Here is a 19,248-nt window from a genome sequence, read left to right as displayed (position 1 = left end):
CTATTTTTCTTTCTCTTTTTTTTTTTAAAAAAAAAAATTATACTCAGATACATAATTGTATTCACAGTTATGTAAATCATTTTTTATCCCTCTATAGCAATACCGTCTAAAGTACTTTGAGGGTCAAAAGGGTTACATTTTCACTTTAGAGGAACGAAAATGAATATTTTAAAATTAAAGGGACTAAAAATGGATAAAAAATATAAAGAGACTAAAAATGAACTTTTAAAATTTTAGAGGAACCAAAAATATATTTTATCATATGTTCTATCCCTGTTAAGATTTTGAATACATGCAGGTGCGTCAATAAGATACTTCTCATAACCTGACTAAAAAAGAATTTGATGAATTGGAATAAAAAATAGATGGGTTTTCTTGTTCTAATATTGTTTGTGTGGATCTCAACTTTCAATTCAGAATTGATTTGGTGTAGTAGTAGAGGAGTTCACAAAAATGAGGAGTGTAAAATTTAGGGTAGTGTGGGAAAAAGAATTATAAATGGGAGTATATAAGTAATAAAGGGGGACTGCAAATAGAAACCCCCTTATACCTATATTAACATGGGCCTGCAAACTTTAGGGTAGTGTCCTTTTAGGTTTCTTTTTTCTTTTAATTGTGCTAATTAACTTAAACTGAATCAAAATGCACTGCACTTAATTTTTTTGTTTGGTTTGGACTAATTTTAAGCCAAAATTATACCAAACTGAAATTCAAACACCCCTAATTCCCACTATTGCTTCCTACATTTCCTATTGCATTATGAAAAGCCTATTCTGGAATGGAATTTCCATAATGCAATGGAAGTAGAGGAAGTTTTACCCTTGTTAAAATTGAAGAATTAGAGATCGTTAAACAAACCATTCCTTTTTTGCTAAATACACCTCCTTTCTTTAGTTTTTTCTTCTCAAAAACATATTTACATTCATCACTAAACACATGTCCTTCTAGGGTAGACCACTTAGTCATGTGGTCCACCAAGATCCATTTGTTTCATGAATAATAATAATATATAATTTTTTTTTTACATTTCATGAAAATTATAGTTTGAATAAATGAATAGTCATAAATGGCCCTTATTAATGTACAATAAATAGTCAAAATTAAGAGATTGGGGGTGTCTAAGGAAAAGAAGCCAACAAAAAGGGATACTCAGAGACAGTGAGTTTAGCGTTGTCTCATGGTTAGTGCGACAAAGGCTTAGGGATAATTTTGAAACTGGTGTGTGGCTGATAATGTATAGTTTTTTCGGGTTATGTTAAAGAGGCATTGACGCGAGAGGGTTAGGTAATGGAGAAGGATACCCAAACACCATCATGTGGTGTTGGTTATGGAACTTTGCTCTTTTTATCGTGATAGTTGTGGCACTTTGATTTTTTTACCATGTATCTTAGCAAGCCAAGTTCGAGTGTGAGGTTAGTTTGTTTTGGTTGTGAACTTAGGAACTTTGTTTTGTAGAGTATGAGGGTTATCTTAAATGTACGTAGTGTAAATGTAAACAAATTGATATATTTTGAGTATATGCATCTGTATATTTTGGGTAATTGAGTGGTGGTTTGTTATTTGTAATAATGTGATTTTTTTTCATAATGTTGATTGGATTTTGCAATGTACTAGTAATCAGCTATGGACATTGGTGAAGAAGGACAAGATATTGTTGACATGATCGGAGAAAGCATGAAAGAATGTGATGTAAGTTGAGATTTGCAAGAAGTGTTGTTTAATTAATGATTTTGTTGATGTATTTGTTGTTGTTTGAAACGTTGTGGCAATTTTGTTGTTGTTTGTTTTGTGCAGGGATTTGATGAGTCAACATATGATTTGGGGGAGAATGAAGATGTTGTTGGAGAGAAAGCTTTGGAAGAGTCAACAAATGATTTTGGAGAGGACGAACATGGTGATGGGAAAGAAGTTTTGGAGGCTGAAGACAATGTTGAGTATGTGAGTGAATTGGAAGATAGTATTGATAAGGAAGAAAATCAAATTTTAATGGTTTGGTGGATGTATTAGACATGAATATGAACAACATTGATGGTGAGGATGTAAACAAATATGATTTATTTGATCTTGATATGACATATTTGTTCTACTATTAGTATGGTAGATTTATTGGTTTTCGGTGTATAAAAGCAAGGTTCTTAAGAATTTGAAGGGTGAGAAAACACAACAGACCTTTTTTTGTTCTAGAGAAGGAGAAAGAAAAGATAGAGGACTAAGAATAGAAGCACGGAAGTGGGAATAGAAAAATGAAACAAGGTATAATTGTAAGGCAAGATTTCATGTTCATATTGATTTTCATACACATATGTAGGAAGTTTCGATCTTTGAAGATGATCACATCCATGAATTGTTGGAAGAAAGCCTCTGTGTTCTATTATTAGCACATAGGAAGTTAAGTGATTCTAATATATTGCAAATTGAAAATCTTAGAAAGACTGGGATAAGACCGCCTCAAATACTTAGTATGTTTGCAAATAGTTATAGGGGTATCAAAACATTGGATTTAGGATCAAGGACATTTATAATCATATTAGATGACAAAGAACCCAACAAATTTCTGATGCAAGTGGAGCCTTGAAGTTTTGAAAAAAATTGGGCTCAGCAGACCCCTACATGTTTGTTAGACATACAATTGATCAAGAAAGGGAGATTACAACATCTATTTTGGTGTGATGGAGAAAGCCAATTAAACTATGAGATTTTTGGTGATGCTCTCGCCTTTGATGTCATTTATCACAAAAACAATTATAATTGTTCATTTGTAATTTTTTTTAGGTATGAATATGACCTTAAAGTTATTAATAGATTTTTGGCATTGTTCATGTCTTAGGATGGAATCTTTTGGTTTACCATGTCCTCACATTATTCACTTGTTATTTTATCTTGACTTTGTTGAGATTCCTAAGTTTTTAGGGCTAGATCATTGGACAAAGGATGCAAAATAACCAATTCATGGAAGATACATTGATGGTTTGATATATTGGGATGCACAACTAGTTGCAAGGCATGGACATCTGTACTTTTTGTTTAGAGAACTTGTCCAGCCTGCTAGGAAAGATGTTGATGATTATAATAATATAGTTGATATCCTGAACGACAACTTAGGTTGAAACATGGAAACCAAGCTGCTTCAAGTAATAATGTAGAGAGATAAGGTGTTAATGAAATAGTACTAGATCCCTTTCATGTGAGAACAAAGGGAAGTGACAGTAGTAGGAAGTTTCCAAAAAGGTCACCTAAGAGAACACATTTGCAAAAAATTTGGTGCAAGTGATCACAATAAATGTTCTTGTGGGATGGGAAGAGGAAAGCATCATCTGATCTAATAGAGGGTTGATCAAAATTTTGATGCTAAGATGGTTAACATTCATTTTTTTCTTTCTAATTTACTATAAGAATTCATTATGTGTTGTCAGATATGTGTATGTTGTGTAAAAGTTATTTTTTACATTTGAGTATTAGTGGTATTGGATAAATATTGTTATGGTTAACTTATTTGAATTACAAAAATGTTTCTATATAGGATGTTGACACTTTGATAGGCTCAACTAGTTATGGAAGGGAACAAAATGTTAAAAATGTTTCACTTACTTAGATTCAGACTTACTACAGGTGGAGTATGTTGTGTATTCCATGCCTTGACCATTAAATGTCATATTCTGTAATGTGAACATTTTATGGTACCCACAAAAGTACCTCGGATTCAATGCATCATATTTGGGAAAGTTATTTTGATGTTGTTAATTATGCATTGTATTGTTTAGATATACTTTTAGGGTCATCTGATGTTAGATTGAATAATGATTCTTTATGATTGTGTATTGTCTTTATTAAAATGAGACTATTTTGAAAGTACTTGGTTTATTATTTTAAGAAGAAACATCACCATTGGCATAACTATATGTATTTGTATTTGTGTTGCTTCTTTGAATTGCACACACACCTTGCTCCCTAAAATTGAGAAAGGTTTTCCATTCCAATATATCATGTAGACATGTTATAAATAAGGATCAAATTAATCGTGTTGATTCCAACATTCAACACATAATACTATTTTTGCATTTTTTTTTTGGAATTAACATGTACATAAAAGTAATCAAATTGATATTTATATGAAAAATATGCAACATTTAACATGATTATTGGTGGTATATTATTTGTTTAGCATCCATACATGTAATATAGTTTATTTTTAATCTTTGGTGGCCATCTTTTAGTTGTTGGACTTTGATTAGAGTTTAATCATTGCTAGACACACATGTCTGAATCATAACTTCACTAATTGCAATGATCATTCGAGCCAACAAAGTTTACTGAACATAGTAGAAGTGAATACAATTTGCAATGCTATCACGTAAAATCAATGAGATTAGTGTATATAATTGTCAACACATGTGCACATTTGGCCTGTAATAGAATCATTAAATTTGGTTTGGGCCATGTCCTACAAATTGGTACTGAATGTTGGCCACTTAAGTAGGCCAACTAAAAAGTAATTGGATCATGAAGCAGCCACTATCATTTCCACTTGATAGCATTGTCGCATTACTTAATTGTGAGTCAATTTCCTTCGGGCCAACATGTCAACCTTATAAACAAATACATAAATACATCATTGATAATTTAGATAACCAAGTCCATATTTGTATAGTAAGAGTTATTTTTCTCAATATTATTGGTGTTGTATTGTCATTCATGTTTGTTGTTTTTAATTTATCATGTAATCTATCATTGTAATTGATGTTTGTTATTTTTAAGTTATTATTTTATCTGTGTTTGTTTAAATTTATCAAATGAATTATTATTTGAGTTCAATTAAAATGTATCATTCAAATGGTTTTATTAGTCAATATCATTAAATAATTTGACAATTTAATTATATCATAATGAAATATTTGCAATTATAATAATTACTTACATTAGTATTTTGTTTGGATTCTTAAAAAATTGTAATCATAATTTAATAAAAAATATTCTAAGAACCAAATAACAAAAGTTAAACAAAAAAGGTATTGGTGGTAGACTCACGGGCTTGTTGGATAAGACTTGTTCTCCTTAATCCTTATAGTTGTAGCCTCACGGGTGATCCTTATTGGTACCCTAGGATGAAGTGCACGATTCTTGCTTTATGTCACCTCGATGGTGCAAAACCGGTAAAGATTGGGTTTAAAGATAAAAATTACATATCAAGTTTCACTTTATGTGAGGGAAAAGGTTGGGGATGGTAAACTTTTTTTCCTTGGACCGTCTACTTAATATGGGCCATTATTCCATATATTTATTTCAAATAATGATCTTTTGTAGGTGAACTAAAAACTACAAAAAAAAAACTTTAAAAAATTAGTGGTATATCTAAATATTTAATATGATAAATATGATTCAATAAGTATCAAGTATTATATTAACAAGGTTAAAATATGTTTTTTCTCCTCATAAGTATGAAAATGTTTGAAATTCATTGGTAAGCTACAATTGAATTTTTTGTCTCATTCTTGTCGCTAGTGTAAAAATTGATAAAATATATACAAGAAATTTTTTTTGTTAAAGGCAACAAATTGTTATCATTGGAGTACACTTGTCCACAATGCCTTCCACTAAAATACTTGGGATTATCATATATATATATATATATATATATATATATATATATATATATATATATATATAAAATAAGGGATAGGATTCATTTGCACCAAGTGCAAAATTAATGTTTTACACCAAATCTCAGTCACTCAATTTAAATAATCTAAAGACTGAAATTGATTCACTTAAAAAATTTAAAAATTCTAATTAGCAACTCACAAGATATGATTTTGTTATTCTAATTAAACTAATTGAACAAAATCATTCCTTGGTAGCACCAAATAATATTTCTCATGATATTTATCAATCTTATCTACATCAAAACAAGATTTAAATATTTCACATGCTTGTATGTCTTTTTAATACAACAACTTGAGTAAGCGTGTGAGTTGATTACCAGAAAATTGAAAATTGAAAATAACCATTAAAGAGAACAATGCAAAATATATTTTACATAACACATGACTCCATAGCACTGGAGTGCCCTCTATGCAAGACCTATTTGATTAAATGCTTGATTTGCGTCAAATTTCATACCACTTGAGATCATGCTTTAGCCTTGAGCTATTGAGAACAAGTACAATATCATTATAGAATGAAAATTCAACGACATTATTAAGTTTTCATGTAGATAAGATTGACAAATATCATGAGAAATATTATTTGGTGCTATCATTAATGATTTTGATCAATTAGTTTAATTAGAAATAACAAAATCATATCTAGTGACTTGCTAATTAGAATTTTCAAATTTTTTAAGTGAATTAATTTTAGTCTTTAAATTATTTAAATTGAGTGGCTGAGATTTGATGTAAAAAATTAATTTTACACCAGTGTAAATGGATCATATCCCATATAATAAAGAATAATAATAATATTATGTATAATTTATTACTTACTTATCATTAATTTTGTTATAATAAAATAGTAATTAATAAAAATATAATTTAATTATTAATATTTTTTTTGCAAAGAAATTTAATTATTTATATTGTTAATAATATTTTTTGAATCCTCTCTCCATCCCTATTTATAAGTCATAATTTTGGAAAAAATTTGCCCCTATCTATAAGACAACAATAAAAATATATACCAAATTACATGCTATACTAATAAAAAAAGAAATAATTCTTAAATTAATAATTAATAATAAATAATTTTTTTATTTAATATTAATTTGTTTGTTATTTTTTTATCTATCAAATCACTTTAAATTAAATGTTACATAACTTGTCCACTTTCTTTCTATTCAAACCAACTACCTCTCTTTGCACGTACTTTCTACTTAATTTCACTCATTTTGAGCTTGTTTTAATTGCTAACGAATGAAGCTTAACAAAATGCCCATAAAAATAAATTACAACCAACTTATGCAATTTAATACATATTTGATAATAATAAATAAATTATATGTGACAATAGATAAACCAACTCATACAACACTTTACAAAGTTTGCAACTCCTTGGTGTCAATTGTTACTTGCAGAACTTAGCCTACCCAATGCACATCTTTCATTAGGAGTGGGAGCACTATTAAAAAAAGAGGCACTGATTTGGCAACTCCACATGTATAATGTGTAGAACCATGAATTTAGTCAATTATTGTATACAATGCACGTTCCGCATGGGTTGTAAATTTTTAATTGGATACAATTTCTCTTGGGGTCGAGGCATAACCATGGAGTTGCTAATCGTGCTAAATATATTCACATAAGCAATATGCTTTTTAAACCTAAACTTTATGAAATTGACGAGTAATGAAAAGAAAATAGTATTGGATATTAAGGATTACATTCATTAATATGTTGAAACACTTACACAACATTATTTGGAGTGACCTTAATGAAAACAACTACTATTAAGGAAAAATAACCATCCACAATGATTAACAACCACATAATATTAAATTAAAGGCACTAGAATGATAGCACGTTAACAACCTATATTCTACACATAAAGGTGGTGATTACACAAAGGTGGTGAGTTCCATTAGCCCAAAAGTAGTGTGGATGCATTTAGAGTCATAAATAGTAAGTTTCGGTAAGTTGTGGTAATTCTAAACCCGACTTTTAGATCATCCTCATTGTTAATTTTGTGTGTCATATAATGAATTGTTTCACCCATCAAAAGAATTGGATGTCGATAACAACGCTCATAAATTGTCTTAGGCAGTCAATGATGGTCGTGACTACCAATTTTTTCTTTTTAGTGCCTGCAAACTAATATCCTTTTCCACTTCGATTGCAACTGTGTATTAACTCTCGAATGCAACTGCTTCATGATGCATGTAATTAATGTTATCGTTGTATTTGATGAACAATCACACCTTTGATGAACCCATTGACAAAAATATCTAAAAAGAATGCTTAACTGTTTGGTTGTAGTGAGACATCCAACATGTGTTGCATGACACCTTTATTTATAGTGCAATGTTAAAGGTAATAAACATGACATAAAATAGTACATCATTTTGTTTTCTTGCATTATTATAAATCCACATTGGTGCAACCCATTTTGGGTGCTTCCAATGGAACCCATTTCAACACATCGCTCATTTTTACTTTTCTCAATACAAGCACTTCTACGCCCTAAAATCTCTATAATGGGTCCTACCAAAAAACTCATAGCATTATATTTTAGTAATAACTTATTTATTAATATATAATTATGTTGTTTATAAATTCACTAAATTTTAAAAATTAAGAAATTTTATTTGCTATCACCATGTCAAATATTTGTTGGCGCAATAAAAAATAAAATAATATTAAGTTATTTTTTTATCGAAATAATAAAAATAGCTAACCATACAAAAATACCACAACACAAAAGATTGTAATTAAAATAATAAAAGTAATATAATTAAAACAATAACTAATTTTGTTACATTTAAGAAATAATTCAACAATAAGAAATAGTTTTATATTTTATTTTGTAATATATTTTGTATTATTAAATTGATATACTTAAAAATTTTCTTTCATTTCATTTTTTTATTTTTGCATCAAATATATAGATAAAATATATAAAATTATGATCATCTTAAATTGAGTCAATCAATGTCAGTTGAATGTGGTTGTTCGAATACCACCAATCACATATATGTGATGTCCTCTAAAACTCAACCCTTCAATAATGATGCGAAAATTGTAAAGACTAGGAAAAAAATTGGGACAATATGTACTACAATGAGCCCATCAAAAGGGAATTTATGAAACGATTCTAACAGATTTTTCTCCATTTCGTCATTCTCAAGTTTTTTAATTGTTTTTTATGTTATTAATGGTATTCCACAAATAGATTAATTAGTTAGTTAATCTATGGTTGATAAGAGAACACTTAGGATTGTCTTGAAAACATGTATAAAAAGAAAGGAACTTGATCCTAATTGCGGCCGACTGATAGAACCAAAGTTATCAAAAGGAGCGTGACCCTAATCGTGACCTATCGGTAGAACCAACACTATCAGTTATTAACCCAAGAACTAAGAAAAATCTCTCACAATAGAAAAACTTTCAAATTTCATTAATATTCAAATTCCACCTTTGGAGAGTACAAAAGTTCCCTATTTATAGGCTAACCTTGAAATGTTAAGATAAATTCCCACTAATATGCATTTACCAAATGCATTTATAACTGCATGCCACTAAATGAAAATAAATGACAATAAACATGAAAATAAATTCCCACTAGCCACTAAATGACTTGGAGCATTCTAGTAAGGCTAAGAGAAAATGAAGGTCACAAAAAAATTAAGCCCCAATGATTGGAGCCGTATCCGAATCAAATACATTAAAATGCAGTATCTAGAAAGTGATCCTAGATCGTCTCCCAGTGAGCAATGATCAAACAAACATTCATAACATGTAATAATAAAACAGTAACGAATTGGGGGGGGGGGTTGTTTGTTTTTGTAATTTAAACATCAAGTAAACTTGAATTAAAAACTAACAGAACTAAAACATGTTGTTTCCCCTTTATTCAAAAGCAAGTCTCTTATCCTAGGTTACGAGAATTTATCCCTAATTAGTTCAACCACTTAATCCAACCCGAAATTAATTTACTAAGCGAAAATTAACACAAGGCTGCCATTATGTGATTAAGCAACACATACACCAATTAATCCCTCTCACATGTCCATTAAGCATGAACGTTAATAGAGACAATTAATCAAGCATTAAGCATGCATGGATTAATATCAGCAACAAAAACAGAATAATTGGTGAAGGGGAAAAACTGATCAGAATTTAGTATTAATAACAAAACCTCAAAGTGAGCTATGCTTAATCCTCAAGAGAAAACAACACTAGAGATTCAACCTTCCATAATCAGTAGAAATGAAATGGAATTAGAAGCAGAAAATGAAACTGGAAATTGAAGCAGAAAACGAAACTGGAAATTGCTACATGAACAATAACCCTAAACTGAAAATGAAAAAAATACAATGTCTCTCTGCCTACGTGAACAGTAACACAAAAAACCTCTTAAAAACCCTAGCAGTTGGGCTCACTAAAATAAGGTCTGGTGGCCCAATTACAAAAATACAGCCCAAAAACGAAATAAAATAAAATTAGACGACAAATAAAATTGTCTACTCTATTCAAGTCCAAGCTGGTTCAGCCCAATTCTGGATCCAAGCCCAATTGCTTATAATTCTCCTGAAATTAAATTAAAACACAAAATTAGTCAAGTAGGCCCAAATGATAAAAATGCATAATTAATTTGACAATTAAGGCTAATCATTAATTAAAATGGTGACAGAAAGAGATAAGAAATAGGAGAAAATAATGACACATCACCCAAAAACACTATGAAAATTACAAATAAAATAACAAAAATTGGACTTAAGTTATTATCTAATCAGCCCAATATTAATAGTCCACCAAAATTGATCAACTTGGCCCATGGATGCTTCTAGTCTTGTAAATTGGGCTTCCCAAAGTGATTCTTCAAGTTAGCCTCAAAGCATCTTCATCAATTTGTAGGAAAGTGATCCAATTAAGTGCATCCCTTAATTCACATTGCTCTTCTTTCTCTTTGATATTTAGAATCAGGCCTTACCATGCTTACTTCATCCTTTTAGTCTTGGACCTTGTCATAGGACCTCCAATCCCATGTAAAGAATCACAAGACGGGTTGGTTGCACCTCTATCAATTGTTTTACACATGTTAATAGCATATTAGATAATAAATTAATTTGGGTACAAGATCTGCTTTGGAACCTTATATAACCTATTTAGCATGTGAAATGACTTATAGGATTGTCGTTGACCCTAACCGTGACTTGATATAACCAACAATATGAAAACACTCAATTCATTTCGATAAACTTCTTCTATTTTCTATTACATGGCTTCCTAAGATTTGAAAACACTAAGAGTTTGTTAGGATAGGGTAATTTAACTAGGTAATGTATTTTTTACGGGGAATGAAATTCCTTTCTATTAAAAGTAACTTTTGGATATTTTACTAAAAGGAATTTAAAATTTTAGGATTTAAGAAGGAATTTTAGTTAGCTGAAAAAATAGAATTTCAAATTCCATCTCAAGAGAGTGATTTTGGAAATTCTCACTCTGGATAGAGGTGCACCTTGCACCTCGATGTTGAGCCCCTCTCACTCACTCTCGCATGCGGAGCCTCACTCTTGAACTTTTTTCTTTGGTTTGTCTTACTCTATTATTTACTTGTGTTTTTTTTTTATTGAGATTTGGTTAAAGGGTTTCATGGTTTTGATGTTGTTCTTCTGTGATAATTGTTTTGTTTTATTCTCATCTTAATCTAAATAGCATTTTACTTAACTGAATTCCAATCTAGGGTTTATATATTTTCCTCAATACTTGTTCTCGCAAACCTAATCCCTGGCTCTCGAACTTCTATCTCCCTGTTTTAAAATGTCTGGGTGAAATTCAAAATGTGTTTTCTCTTTCTAATATTGTAGTGAAGAATAAAGAAGATAAAACAAAATTATGAATTGCTTGGTATGATAATTTTTAATTTATTTGTCTCTTTCATTATAGAGAGAAACACTATACATGTTTGACAAGATTCAGAATCAAAAATTAGTTGACTGAAGATCTATAATTCCTAGAGAGGATGTTGATTATGCTTTCTAGGCTGGTAGATTAGCGACAATACACTGGATTACACAATCAAGCAGTATCATTTCTCAAATAGACTAGTCAACTTTTCGATTTTTCTTACCAATTCACAAGTTTTTAGAAATTTTGAATTTATATGTGTAGATTCTTCCTTCTACATTGTATCCTTTTTTTTAATTGATACTTCTTTAGTTTAAACTTGAGTGAAATTTCAGAAATGGTATCTAGTAGCATGTGGTTTGCAAGGAGACCTCCTGGTTGTGCACTTATGCTTTTATTAACTTTGATGGTATGTTTTGAAGCATTTTTTAATGTAGTAAAATGTCGTTATTTGTTTTTTAACTACTTCTGCATTGATTTAATGTACAAAGAATTAAGAATGGGAACAGAGGAATGGTTGCTTTGGAGGGTTATGGCAAGCAAGCAACATATCTATGACATAATGTATTTGTGTTTATGAGTCGTGTGCTATTGCAACTAACATGTGGACCACGTGAGTGCTTCCAGTGTTCTGCACATGTTCCTATTAGCAACTTGCACTACAATAATATAATGTTGTTTACCATTTCTTATTTTGAAGATGCTTCTGTTGTTGGAAACTTGCAATACAATATGTGAAAATGACTAATGGAATGTTTTGTTATCATAGATGCCACTTGTCAGGAGAACTATTGATGTTCTTTTCACTTAATTGTAGGATATGCTTTCCTTCATGTTATTTTTCATGTACTTTATATTATTGCATATAGGTGGAAGATCTCACAAAGGTAGGAGTAAATTTAAGAGTAAAACTTGGACTGCACGAACGCAGAATAAGTAAACATGTGTTTTACTTTTTAGTTTATCTAAAGAACATATATCTCCATATTAAATAGTGTGAAATACAATTTTTGTGTAAGTGTTACAATATTGTTTAACATGACAAAAGGAAGAAAATAAAGGTTGGTGTTTCTGTTACAAGTAATTTTGAATTTTCTAACAAATTTTCTAAAGGTATGAATTACAGGATGAAAGTAGAAATGACTAAATACAAACATTTAATATCTTGAAATCTTAGCAGCTTTTTATATTTTCTTCTTTAAACTTTGAAGTAATTAAAAGGATTTAATGAAAGGTATTGAGTATTAAATGCTTTTAAGTAAGTTTTATATGAACAGTTGTTAGCAAGACCCTTAAAATTTAATATAAATAAAGACGGGACTGTTTGGATGGAGACTATCTTTCACCAATGTTATTTTATTTTTGATGGGTGGAATGGGGGAGATGAATTGCTCATGAGATTTGAAGATATGGGGCAATCTTTTGTCCTTTCTTTGAGATCTCGTGAAATTTGTATGTGCTTTAATGTGTTAATGCATTTGACACCTTTTATTGTGCAAATGCAACAATTTTTAAGAGATTTGTAAAATATGATTTGGACATGCCCACAACTCAACAAGAACTCATTCCATACATAGTCATTAATTAGCACGCATAGAAGAACATATTACCTTTTATCCCCTTATTGAGTTCGGAAAATGTTGTTTGGACTTGGGCTTTAAAATGGAGAGGGTGGTTTGTGTGGGAAGAACAACAAGTGGAAGAATTGGGAAATTTGCTACAAAATTGTAACTCTAGGAAGGAGGTGAGGTCTTTTGGTTGAGAAAAAAAAAACTAGTTGTTGGTCTCTTTTGCAAGACCGTAACACAAAGAGGGACACCCAAATTCTTAAAGTAAAACTTTCTAGGGACTATGAGCATTATATAAGCTATGCTTTTTTTTTTTGTACATATTTTCCTATAAATACAAAAAGAAAAAAATGGTGGGGCGCTAATGCAAGTAGTTGTTTACCAATCTTAAATCTCATGAAGAAAGCACAAGTTCAAAATTATTTATCCTTTTTTCCCTTTCTGGTAAATGTCCCAATCAAAACAAAACAGCATGAGAAAAAGTAGAACACCATAAAAATGCTTGAGTTCAGGACATCTTTTAATTTTTTCACTTTAAAACATTGAAAACCGTTTGTTTGTTTCCTCTTTTTTCATTTTATAATAATCCTTTTCTTTTGTTACCATGAGATAATAGGAATCTAATAACAGTTTAAAATGTTTGAATGGATCGAAGACCAATCAATTTCACCACCCCCACCAAAGAATTTAGTGAAAAAGACTAACACAGGATGCTAAAACCCTTCTTTTACAGGTGCGCCAACACCTCTAAATGGTGGAATTTACTTTAGAAACTCATGGCTAATCTTTACAATAAATAATAATAAAAAAACAATAACAAGAAACAGAAAATTCCCAAACTTAGTAGTGAGCAAACCAAAGCCAAGACCCTTTGTTTTTTTCCCCCTTAACATAGAAAACTTGTGTAGTCCTCCAAAAGCATGCATGGCTTCTGCTGTTGCTAGGACATCTTGTACATACATCTTTCTTGGCTTTTAAACTTTAAAGGTACATTAATTGCTTTACATGCAAGCACTGATCTCAATTCCATTGAAATTTGTGACACAACTAGCCTCTCAATAAAAGACACATTATCCGTTTGGACTAATGAATGCTTTCATGTCTTGCCACTTCTTTTTAGTTCTATTAATTGTTTGAACTTTGTAAATAATTGTGTTGTGCCTCATAGTTTAGGGAAAGAAAACTTTACCCATAATGCTATGCATTATATATACTATTTGTTATTTCCTTTTTTTCCTCCTTTGTTAGAGTGCTTTTGTGAACAATTTATTAAAGTTAATGACATCCTTTTGATATTATATTACTTTTATTTTAGTTATATAGTGTGGATAGTCAAGAAATGGAAAGTAGTATAGTTGATGCTTCAGTTGCTTCAAGAAAACGTAGAAGAGATAAAGAGGAGGAAGAAGAACTTGAACAAGCATTTTTCATTATTGGTAGTGTTGCCACTATGCTTTTGGGTGCAATGACTTGGTATCATGACAAATACTTTGTTAAGGAACCTGCCCGAAATTTGGAATTAGAAAGGCATAGTTTCCTCAATCGTCTATACAGGGGAACAAAAACTGATTGCATTGAACAATTAAGGGTTAGTAAAAAGGCATTTTTTAAGCTTTGTAGAATTTTACAAAAGAAAGGGCAATTGGTAAAAAAAGAAATGTTCCTATAACTGAAGCTGTGGCAATGTTTTTGCATATTCTTGCTCATAACCTAAAGTATAGAGTTGCGCACTTTAGTTATTGTAGATCCATGGAAACAATAAGTTGGCAATTCAAGAATGTCATGCGAGCTATAATGAAAGTAAGCAAAGAACATTTGAAGTTCTATGACTATAATCTAGAGGGCTCGGTGGAAAACAAATGGAGATGGTTTAAGGTAAGTTTGTCCTTTGTTAGTAATTATAAGGTACTTTAAGTGATTACAACTTATTTTTTTATTTTGAAATGTTTTTAGAATTCGATTGGAGTACTTGATGAGATACATATTCCAGTAACAGTTGTTGCAGAAGATAGGCCTAGATATCGTAATAGAAAATGTGATATCTCTACACATGTTTTAGGAGTTTGCGGTCCAAATTTAAGGTTTATATATGTGTTGCTTGGGTGGGAAGGGTCAGCAGGAGATTCTCGAGTATTGCGGGATGTTTTGCATCATCAAAACTGTCTCCATATTTCAAATGGTAATATCATGAAATGATGATACTTTATTTAACATGTAAAAGAAATATGCATGATTTTTTTGTAGGAAAAAAGGTGTTCAAAAAATACACATTGCAGAATAAAATGATCTATTTTATATTTAAATTATATTATAAATAGATGACATATTAAAAATGTACTTGTCGATGAGCTCTTGAAGCATAAAAATTCTTCAATAGTGTGAAGACTCTATGTGTATCCACACCAAGACTGACCTTTATTCATCAACAACTTTGACAAGTGGAAAAATAAGAATAGAGAAGTGATATTTGGGAGGATTTCAACGTGCAGCCCAAGGCTCTATTTATATTTATAGCACGCTAAGGATACCAAATTTCTAATCAAATCAAAATCATTATTGATATTATTCCTTTTTAAGCTATATTATTTCTTGTTACCTTTTATTGCTAACTATTTAGCAGTTAAAATTGAAATAATAATTAACCAAGTCAAACTTGTATCTAGCCGCCTTTTCAACCCAAATTCCAAATACAAAATCATACATGTTTGTTTCTCTTCTTTCACCAAATCTTTCATATTATTTTATATTTTCAGTGCTAGCAAAAATATAATAATATTCCACCTTTTTGAAATCAATTAATCATTTGATCATATTAAATTCTCTAATTTAATTAATCATCAAATATTAAAATAATTTCTTTAACAGAGATTAGAACACTTGTTTGTGTATGACCCCGTAGGTTCAATACTAAGCCGGTAATATATTAATCAAATTAATATAATAATCAAGGTAGGCGTCTAGCAACACTCCTTAACGTCTGGATAGCATGAGGTAGCATTTTACTTTCAAGAATCATTAGAAGAGTAGTGTAATAATTTCTTCCATCTTTATAGCTCTGGGTTAACTCTAGAGTATGGTATTACTGTCAAACCCTTTTGAGTTAACTCATAATGACTTAAGAAACTCATTTCTTCTTTCATTTAATTTTCCTAGCCAGGATATGATTTTATTCATAGAGCTCAAACTCATTACCAAGAGTTGATGGATTCTTTCTTGATTAATCATTAATTCTATAGGTATTTAATCATATCCAATATCCATTCAATAAGTGCTCTAAAGCATTAGGTGTCCGGAATCAAAATACAACAAATAACCTGTTAATTACTATGACAATCTCAGGTCAAAGAAAGCTATTATACCTCTTCTTGAGAATTTTCTATTAACAGATTATGGTAAATTTTAACCATTAGAAAATTTCAATTGAGTCAGTTCAATGATCACATCAACATGTGACTCATCTATATATGAAAATTAATAAAAGAGATCTATTAATATTTATTCAATAAATACTATCACATATATATTAATCTATCCGGATTATTGATATCTTATTTACAATAATCCTATGATGAGGAACGGTTTAGATTAAAATTAGAACAAACTTGTTTCTAATTATCATAATCTCTACTATAATAACAAGTCTTTAATTTTAATCAAGGACATTATCAAATGGACCATTTAAAATAATACTTTATTATTAAAATTAGAATTGATTACATGATGACTTGGATCATGGGCATACAAATTTATTCCCAACAATCTCCCACCTGCCTAGAGCCAATCATTCATGAACTTTATTCCTAATTCCCATTTGTGCTTGTCAAACTTTCTTATGCCAAGCGCCTTGGTGAAGGGATCTGCTGCATTCTCCTTTCCATCTACCTTTTCAATCTTAACGTCACCATATTCTATTATCTCTCTAATCAAGTGATACCTTCGAAAGTTATGTTTGGGCTTCCGGTGTGATCTTGGTTCCTTTGCTTGAGCAATAACCCCATTATTGTCGCACAATAATGGGACCGACTCTTCTATTGAAGGAACAACACCAAGTTTTTAAATATGAACTTTTTCATCCAAACAGCTTCTTTAGCGACTTCACTTGCCAAATATTACTCTTTAGTTCAGTTTCAATTTAGAGTCTCCATAAATGAATAATTGGTCTCTACATAACCATATAACCAAAAAAATACTTTTGTGACAAGTACAAATGACACAAAATTGTCCACACATAATTAGACTGTCACAAAACCACATCACAGTTTGAAATACTTAATATTCATGACTAATATACACCATCCTGTCTACTTAAACAACCAACACAAAAAACCTTTAATTATAAAAAAGGGTACCCCTCCCTTCATAGAAAAACAAATAAGGCCAACTTACATCAACAAAAAATAACTAATGATAAGCAAAACTCTTTCTAAACATAACTTAGTCCTAAATTGGAATATATCACTGAAAAAAAACAAGTGAAGCAAACCAAAATCAACAGCCAAAAGGGTTCCTACAATCTACATCACCTTAGAGACCAAGTTTCAACCTAACACTGTATACCACTTGAGATAGACCCATCTAATTCCATTTGCAACTTATCTTTACCTTGTACCACCAACATTCTAAATCCAACTACATATATAACTATTGATTACAATATACCAAACAAATAATTTCACTGCTCTATGTAGATTTGGCCAATTCTCAAAATCTTCCTTCCACTGAAATCTTAGATAAGTGACAAAAACCCTCAAACAAATCATTGGCTTTATTGCCCAGACCAAACATACCATGCATATGACAAATTCTTTGTTTTGCTTGATAGCCAAGACAATGAGGTTCACACTATTGAATCACATTATTTATCCTTGTTGATAGACTCATCTTTTAAAAACAATGCTATTTTGGTGTTTCCATAACATTCACACGGTTGCACACCAAACCACCAATCACTTCCCATTAGCTTCCTTGTTTAATGCCAATGTGGGATGTTGAAGAATGTAACTTCCGATATCCCAATGTTGTACCATCACTATACCAAACAAATTATAACACTAATTGCATATGGAAACTTGCAAAAAAAACAACCAAATGACCACTTGTCTCAGCATACTCCTTACAAAAAGTGTAAAGGCAAATATCACAAGAAAGGAGATTGAATTGTGATTTTTACTAAACTTAAAACCTCTTTTGGAAAACAACAATGCTATCATCTAATGAAGAAAATCTAAGGAAACAAATATCAAATTTTCGCAAGACAAAACAGACAATAATTTTAAATCATATAAAAAGAAAGAGATTTTCAAAAGCAAAGATCAAATTCAAACCCTAAGTCAGTTTAAAGAGTAGAAGAAAAAATAACTAGCGTAAGACACAATAAATTTATACTGGTCCATCTCAACCACCGAGACTATGTCCAGTTCTTGGCAGCACACCAAGTTCTACTAACTTCAACAAGTTACAAGTATTTATTGTTGTGACTTCTGGTTTTTCAACTCAAGCTCTACATCAAGCTTGTTACAACCAATATTCTTTATCCTACCAAGCCATTGTTGGCTCTAACATAAATCAGAAGATTTGTTTGTTTGATTGTCAATGACTAACACTCAATCATCTTATAGACAGATAGATAATTTCAACACTTAGTCTTTTCTCTTAAGATAATCAAAGTGTTTTGAGAGCTTTTCTAAACTTTACAAGAATCTATACATAAATCTTTTTACAGAAAAAAATGAATAATGAGCTCTTCAATTCATGCTTCATGTCTTCCAAGCTTCTGATATTTATAGGCCTCTTTCAATCAAGTTTATGTTGTCTCTAAATGATCATAGTTCCTCTCTTAAGTTTGTGTTTGAAGAATATGGTCATTGGAGCATTAAATGTGTGCATTAAATGCACTTACTTCTTCATGATAAGAAATCACTCTTCATCGTTGGCATGTCAAACATTACAATAGGAAACCAATTTTTTTTTTGCGTCAGAGTAGGCCTATTGCAGCATAACTCTTCTTTTGATGGCAATTGAGGATTTTCAGAGCTTGACTTAATTTATTATTCACAGGATTCAACAAATCCTAGGAGAATATCTCTACAAAATAGATCTCAAATACAAAGTATTAACTGAAGTCT

The sequence above is a fragment of the Glycine max genome, chromosome 1 (genome assembly GCF_000004515.6).
Source record: "Glycine max cultivar Williams 82 chromosome 1, Glycine_max_v4.0, whole genome shotgun sequence".
NCBI classification, from domain to species: domain Eukaryota; kingdom Viridiplantae; phylum Streptophyta; class Magnoliopsida; order Fabales; family Fabaceae; genus Glycine; species Glycine max.
The sequence above is the reverse complement of the archived record's forward strand: the minus strand, read 5'-3'. Positions refer to the sequence as shown.